Source organism: Cibotium barometz, chromosome 64 (assembly GCF_041138505.1).
Source record: "Cibotium barometz isolate CiBa-2024 chromosome 64, ASM4113850v1, whole genome shotgun sequence".
Taxonomy (NCBI): Eukaryota; Viridiplantae; Streptophyta; class Polypodiopsida; order Cyatheales; family Cibotiaceae; genus Cibotium; species Cibotium barometz.
In genome coordinates this window covers 30,278,313-30,286,702 of record NC_141109.1, presented here as the reverse complement: position 1 = coordinate 30,286,702, position 8,390 = coordinate 30,278,313, and the positions used below count along the sequence as shown (strand labels likewise).

Genomic DNA, 8,390 nt, shown 5'->3' with positions numbered 1-8,390 from the left:
GAGAATGAAGAGAGCAAAACGAGAAGAAGAATACATACGAAGGTAGTTCACTTTAAAATTTTCCTCCTCGACAAGAAAAGACAAGATATCGAGGGTAAAAAATTCTCCATTTGTACTTGGGCAGGCGTCTTCAATGCAATTTTTGTTAGATTCTCCAAAAAAATTATATATTTAAGATGAATACGATTGTTTTTGAAATATATACATAAAAACTTTTTAAGATTTTTTAAACGAATATAGCTAATTTTCAACGTTATGTTGCCTGCTTGCTCATTGGTTGGTGGCTATTTTCTCTCTCTTCTAAAAGGCCCTCCAAATGACCTCCGAAATGTTCTAATGGTAGAAAAACATCGTTCTCTAGTGTATTTTTCATTGAAAAAAATCTGCGTGCTTTGAAAGCACTTTTGAAAATTTCAATTATGATGTATATATTTTCGAAGGAAAGATGGGCAAGGTAAAGATCTCTCTTGATTTGATTGGTTGGGGATTAACATCGAATGAATAATATAATGTAGAAAGTTATGCTCTTTGGTGGTGACTTCAGGCAAATCTTACCGGCGGTTGTGCCAAAGGGATCACGTGAGGACATTGTTGATGCAACATTATGCCAGTCACATATTTGGAGATATGTGAAAGTTCTAAAGCTCATCCAAAACATGCAAGTTAGACACAGTTCTTATGATTGTACGGAATAAGAATCTGTCAAATGGACATTAGAAATTGGAGACGGCTCTATAGGCCATCCAAACAATGAAGACAGAGTGGTAATACCACCATGAATGTTGATCCATGGGAACTCCATTTTGAGTTTGGTAGAATAGGTATACAAAGATCTTCAGGGGTGGAGGAATATGGATGCTTCTTTAAAGACCATGCTATACTTGCACCACGAAATATAGAGGTTGATGAGGTCAATGAACTAGCCTGAAGCGCATTGTCCGGTCTTGAAAGAGAATGCCTCAGTGTGCTGATTCGATTGCTTCTTCCGAGAATGATGTAATATTATACCCAAATTATTTACTTGAACAGTTTGAACTTGGGTGGTGGTTACCCTCCTCATCGCTTGATTCTAAAGATTAATACTCCTATCATACTACTCTGCAATTTGGATCCTCGAGGGACTTTGTAATGGTACCAGATTGATATGTAAGCAATTTCACTCAAAGGTGATAGAAGTAGAAATCATTACAGGTACCAACATTGGAGACAGGGTCTTTATTCCCAAGATAACATTCATACCTACTATGCTGCAATTGTCTTTTAACATGAGAAGGAGACAATTTTCTATAAGGTTAGCCTTTGGTATGTCAATAAATAAGTCCCAAGGACAAACATTGAGTGTATTGGGACTTTACTTGGCCACACAAGTATTCACACATGGATAGTACTATGCTGCAATTGCCGTTTAACATGAGAAGGAGACAATTTTCTATAAGGTTAGCCTTTGGTATATTAATAAATAAGTCCCAAGGACAAACATTGAGTGTATTGGGACTTTACTTGGCCACACAAGTATTCACACATGGACAGTTATACGTTGCTATGTCACGTGTTAGATCATCTGATGCAGTGAAAGTGTGTATAAATCATCGTGTGGAACAGGAAAGCAGCATAGAAGATTCAACCGAAGTCTTTACAACAATGTTGTCTACAACAAGGAGATTTTCCAAATGGCATAAATCAAGATATAAATTTAATCCATGCCCAAAAGATAGAGAACAATCTATTGATATAGTAGCTTATAAACATTGGAGACTACAATCATAGATATATCTGTATCAATGAAAAAATGTTTCCAATGATGTAACATATATAATCTATGTTGTCTTTCTGTGCAATCTTTCACATTGATCCTTCTCTCTTTGGTATTGTTGAATTCATGTGTATAAATCTACTTACATTTAGCTAAAGATACCATGTGGATCCACAAAAGAGAGTACCCCATCATTGCATGCTCAAGAGATGGTTCTAATGGCGGACAAGTGTTAGTGAGTTCCTATTTATTATTTTTGGATATTTGGATAAGCAAACATTTACTTTTGACTTGCTTTTATTTACTTTTCTTTCTTGGCACAAAATACTAAACACACACACACACACACACACACACATATATATATATAGAGAGAGAGAGAGGGAGAGAGGGAGACTTAAAGTGCTATGTAAATTATTGGTGTTGTGAGTGTTATATTTGATATCAGGGCTATATTTCTTAGGATGGAGGGGACAAGGAGATCATTTTCATTTGTTTATAGTGATGGCCAAGATATTGAAGGTAATTATTTTAGAGATTGCTATAATTTAGGTATTTTTATTTTCCATAATCTATGTAATATTCATGGCTTTATTGTAGACCCTCCATTTTGGGAAGGACAAGCAACAGTATCTCTAATTATCGAACTGTTAGAGAGCACCGGTGTTTTACGGTATATATGGAAACCTATTTTTTATATAGATTTTACGTTTTGTTTAATGAATTTATATTGCTATTGATACATTCTTTTCACAAACAGGAAATATCTTTATTTTTTAGAACCCAAATTATTGTTAGGTTTGTATGGTCAAGATCCTTACAACGAGAGCTTTGGACTACTTGGAATTTACAGTCTGAGATTACAAAAGATCACAAACCAACTTCATGTACATGTAATGTTTGTGGACTATGAAAAGCCTGATAGGTTAGATTTTCGAGTCATAGGCACTGGACAATACATAATTTTTTGGTTTGCTCTCTACAAGCCTGTTCAAACCCCATTCACCTCAAATATTGATCCACCAAATGAGTTCTGTAAGGTTTTGTTGTTTTCCTTCTTTTTTTCAATGAAAAGTTTATCTTGCACTATCTAATGTTTTTTTGCTAGATGGAGGGAGGAGTATAGGCTTCCAAGGAGAGATAATTCATTTTTTCAAAGATTGTTTTAAAGCTTTGTTCATGTGTGTTTAGATTGTCAACGTTATTTTGGGTTAAAATGCTGGCTTTATTTACGCCAAGTTTGGTGCTTTATTTAATGAGATTAAGTGCTTTAGGAGTATATATATGGCAAGCATGGTGTGTTTATATATAGGTTGGCAAGTTAGGGACCATGGGGCCCATCATATGCTTCAAATATAAGGCTTATCCCTACTTACCCTTCTAAGATGAGTGATTTTTTTTTCAATTGTTTGGAATTAAAAAAAAAAGAAAAAAACACACCCGTGCGTGCCATTGCTTTCGCAATGAGAGCTTGAACCCGTGATCTTGGGACTCTAGAGCAACACCTCTCTCTACTGCACTGATTTGTGATCGACAAATAAGAATACTCTTACCCGCCACCCACTATAATAATTCTTTAAGTCTCAGCAACGTTTGACGAGGGCTCCCTCGATGGTGACACCTGGCCCGAAGGCGTGGCGGCGATGCCCCACTCACAGTCTTCTTGCGTGCCGAGGCCCCTAGCGAGCCTTTGCGGCGAAGCTCGTCCAGCACGAAGAGCACGGTGGAGGCGGAGATGTTGCTGTAGTTCTGCAAAATGTGGCGACTTGCGCCGAGCTTTGCCTGCTTCAGCTCAAGCGCCTCCTCCACAGCGTTCAGGATGACTGGCCCGCCCGAGTGCACCGCCCAAAACACGTCGTTGAAGCCCGGCTTGTCGGGCGCGTTGTCCAGCGCCATCCGGCAGAAAGCGCCCACATGCTTCGACACCAGCGCTGGGAGGCTCCGGTCCAGGTAGAACTGCAGGCCCTCCAGCTGAAGCGTGCCTTCGATGATCTTCTCGGAGTCGGGCGCCAGCACCTCGCCCACCCAGTGGATCTCGTACAGCGGCCTCTCGACGCGGGGCTGGGGTAGGGCGCCGACAATGACCGTCGAGGCACCGTCGCCGAAGAGGGCGGTGCCCACCAGGTCGTAAGGGAACTTCTCGTTGGGCGCTCGGAAGGTGGGCGCGGCCAACTCGCTGCAGCAGATGAGGATGCGCGACTCAGGGTTGTTCTCGGCGAGGTCCTTGGCCACGCGCAGCGCCGTCACGCCGGCGTAGCAGCCCAACATGTAGAGCATCACACGGTTGACATTCGGGCGTTGCCCTAGGGACTTGGTGAGCATCACATCCGCACCAGGGACGGCCACACCTGTGAGCGTGGCCACCACCAGATGGGCGCCGGGCGCCCCCACTCTGCGATGGCGGCGACGGCCGCCTCGTGCGCCAGCTTGGACACTTCTTGGGCAAAGATGGCGTTACGCTCCTTGATGCTGGGTTGTCCGGGCGCGTAGAGCTCGGGGTGGGCTTTAAGGAGTTCCTCCGTCAGGATGGAGTAGCGTGTCTGGATACCGGAACGGTCGCCTGGTAGCAGTACAGAGCATTACGCATTAGATCATTACACAGTATAAAAGTCTAGTATATTTAACACGCATCGCTGGCGGCTGCTAGTTATACTCACATATGCGCTGCATCTTGCGCTTCAGCCCCTCCTTGTGCCCGCAGTTGGTGACCTCAAAGTACCAGTCTGTGTAGGTGGCTTGGTCGATGCGGTTGGGCGGGGTGGCGCGTCCCATGGCCAGCACAGAAGCGCGGGGCTTCGCATTATTGGGCAGGGCGGAAAAATCACGAGCGGCGGCAGACGATGAAGTAAGGCGGGGGGAGGGAGACTGTACCCAAGTGGGGGTAGTGGCCAAGGGAGGGCTGTTCCACCCAAGTGGTGCAAGTGCGGGGGGTGCCGGGAGCCGACGCCGGCCTTGCGCCGCCACCTCGACCTCCAAAAACATCGTCGCTACGCTTGCTGAGAGAGAAGAAGACGCTTGCTGAGAGAGAAGAAGAAGAGGAAGAAGCTCTATTAACGTTGTAGGAACAATCTCAAGAGACCAAATATGATCTTTTTGACGAGAGTGAGATTCAAACACAAGATGTGTTGAATAACAACTCCATGACCTAACCAATCTACCACACATTGGGTGATAGAAAGGTTAGCCCATTTTGTTTATTTACTACCCACACACCTATTTGATATAGAGAGAGAGAGAGAGAGAGAGAGAGTCTCTCTCTCTCTCTCTCGAGTGTGTCTGAGGAGGAGGGGGGAGAGCACCCAAAAAAAATTAAAAATGTTAAACAGTGTAACTGAGACATGAATATCTGAAAGAAACAAATTGGCCACCTTTGCATCCGTGTTCAAATTAGAGTATAAGATAATCCTGTGTGGACACAAGGTGACTATGGGGAAGGATAAGGTAAATCTTGGCTAATCAGAGAAGCATTCATATTGCTGATATGAGATATCATCCAAAATAGAGCATGGGGGGGTGGGTGGCCTCAGTGTGGGGCTGCATCTATGACCCCATGCAAGCTCTCTATGTCTATCGTCTATGGAGGGGCATCCCTCTCTCTCTCTCTATATATATGTATCGAAGAAAGAGAGACAGAAAGGGGGGGATGTGTGGAGTATAGGTGGAACATGAGTGGGGGTGCCTTGGAGATTTAAAATTTAGAGAGTCCCATGGTAGCCAAGCACAAAGAAACTTACTAAAGAGCAATATTTTACTTCTTCTCATTTCTTTTTTTTTTAACGATCTTAAATGGCAACTAACTTATGTATGAGAACGGCCCCTTGACCTATACCTCCCAAATTGGAGGTAGTGTGTTTGAATCCACCCTTGTGTCATCCAGTAGTTGTATGTGAAGTCTTGTTTGACATTTATAGCCAAGGACTTGCATACATCCACTAGATCATTATCTATTTTGAAGTTCACTTTCATCCATCATCACCACATTAAAAACACTTTATTTTAAAAATATGTGAAGCTTACATATCACCACACTCATGCTTACATATTAGAAAATGTAAGGTTTGAACATGCTCTCACATGTGCATGCACCTCTCTTAACCTAGAACCACGGTCTCTCTCTCTCTCTCTCTCTCTCTCTCTCCCCTTGTAGAAGCTTACGCATGCGTGCACACGCGCATGTGTGTGTGTGTGTGAGAGAGAGAGAGAGAGAGAGAGAGAGAGAGAGAGAGAGAGAGAGAGATTTTATTAACATCTACAAAAGACCCAAAGAGCATATGAGATAAAAATTAGTACACGTGTTGCATGAGTAGATTGAAATTAAAACATGTGTTTCGTGAGTAGATTGAAATTAAAATATGAGAGCATGAGAGAGAGAGAGAGAGAGAGAGAGAGAGAGAGAGAGAGAGAGAGAGAGAGAGAGATAAAGACAGAGAGGATCACTTCTTTTTCCTCTCCTTAGTCTAACTCTATTTTATCCATCTCTTAATTTGGAGATCAATACATGAACGCTTTAATTTTATGTGCCCTCATTTTGAAAAGTGTGTTGTATGGTTAAGAGGTCCAAGCACATTTCTCACAATTTGGAGTATTAGAGTGTCCACCTTAGATATTTCATGCAATTGTCAAATCAAAATACATTGTGAGAAATTTTAAGATCCCATCAATATTAGCCTATCTTCTTTGTTGTCAACTTCATCACCTTGCAGTATATGTTTCATAAAGTAAACTAGTGGGGAAGGCCACATTTGAGTCATCCAATCTTTGAGAGAAAAAATATAGAATTGAGGCTTCAGACATCCGTTTCAAAAATTTAAGAGTAATAAAAGTACCCTTTTGAGATTTTAAAGATATCCCATTTATAAATTTGAAGGTTACTACGTAATCATTTACCACATTACTAAAATGAAAGAAGGTAATAATATAAAAGATATAAGAAAAAAAATCACGTACTTAGAAGCAATAATGAAAAAGGCAAGATTGTAAAGCAAAGCCTTGTTTTGAATCTAACCAATAAGTGAATGTGATTTGCACACATGCATACAAGATAAAGTGCTAGCAAGGATGGCCTTTGAAGATGGAAAAAAAATGCAGGGGAATTTCTTATGATAGACAAGTCATTACTAAAAAATTTAGAGAGAGAGAGAGAGAGAGAGAGAGAGAGAGAGAGAGAGAGAGAGAGAGAGAGAGAGAATATAAAGGGGATACACATAAGGATATAGATTCTAAATGTGTGTGTGTGTGTGTGTGTGTGTGTGTGTGCATGCTTGCAAGCATGCATGTGAACGTGAAATAATGCATGCAACATGCGTATGTGCATGCATGTGTGTGTGTGTGTGTGTGTGTGTGTGTGCGTGCATGTAACCTTATTAGAATAAGTTTTTATTTAGTATAAAATATAAAACTATAAATGTGTAAACTTTTGTATATATATAGTAACAATGTTTAATATTCTCATTACGTGATTTAGTATAATAAATAAATATAGATATATGTGTGTGCGTACATGAGGGTGTGTACATGCACTTATCAATAATCATATAGTATAACTAAAAAGGTGGAAAATATAAATATATATATGTATTTATATATATATTTATCCTAAAAAGGTGGTGTTATATATGCATGTATATAAAAAGGTGTGTGTACATGTACTTATCAATAATCACATTAGGATAAGTCCTAATGTAGTATAACTAAAAAGGTATTGTTATATATGCATGTATAATAACAAAGTTTTGTAGCACTCATAAGAATTTAGTATATATTTTTGTAATATGCACACATATAAGATGTATTGTATGTATAACAAAGTTTTGTAGCACTCATAAGAATTTAGTATATATTTTTGTAATATGCACACATATAAGATGTATTGTATGTATATGTATAAGTTTTATTTTAAGAGTAAAAGCATGATAAAAATAAAGATTAATAATATTAAATATCTATTTTTAGGGGACATTTTTTGGCGAGCATTTTTAAGTGAGTGTTATTTGTGGGAATCGGGCGAATGGATTCCAAAAAAATGCCCCCCTCCCCCAAGACAGAGAGGGCCTACAATTGAGGTTATTGGGCGAGCATTTTTAAGTGAGTGTTATTTGTGGGAATCGGGCGAACGGATTCCAAAAAGATGCCCCCTCCCCCAAGACAGAGAGGGCCTACAATTGAGGTTATTGTTTTGAACTGAGAATAAAACCTAGTTTTTTAATGTACATCTTCCAATGACAAAAATTTCAAGCCCCCCTCCATGAAGAGAGAGGGGCGAAGCAAGTTAGAGAGAGCAACATGACATAATTACTTCGGCGGGAGTTTATAACAAATTGCTTTGGAGCTTGCCTCTATATTTATAGTAGTGGGAGAGGTTTAACACTTAAAATTATAAACTATATTTGTTTTTTTTAATGTTATTTATAAAGGTTTCTTTCCTTGAATTTCGGCACCACAATAAAAAATGAATATTTTGAACTTGTTTGGGAAAGAGCGAGTATGTATTTGAAGGAGATAGACATTGCACAATAGAACCCTCTACAATGAGGTGACATCCACCACAAAGGTTAAGTTCAATTGATTATCCTTACATTCAAATTTCTAAATTAGGGCATGTTCTCCTATGAGACAAGGCATTGTAAAGCTCAAGGTC

General features: G+C 40.1%; 1 pseudogene across 1 annotated transcript; it reads right to left on the bottom strand.

The window, feature by feature from the left end:
- Positions 1-3,336: 3,336 nt before the first annotated feature.
- Positions 3,337-4,735, bottom strand: LOC147603514 (chalcone synthase-like; annotated as a pseudogene). The gene is made up of 2 exons (XR_015265643.1): positions 4,411-4,735; positions 3,337-4,313 (listed from the first exon to the last, which is right to left on the bottom strand). The product of XR_015265643.1 is annotated as a chalcone synthase-like (transcript).
- Positions 4,736-8,390: the final 3,655 nt, after the last annotated feature.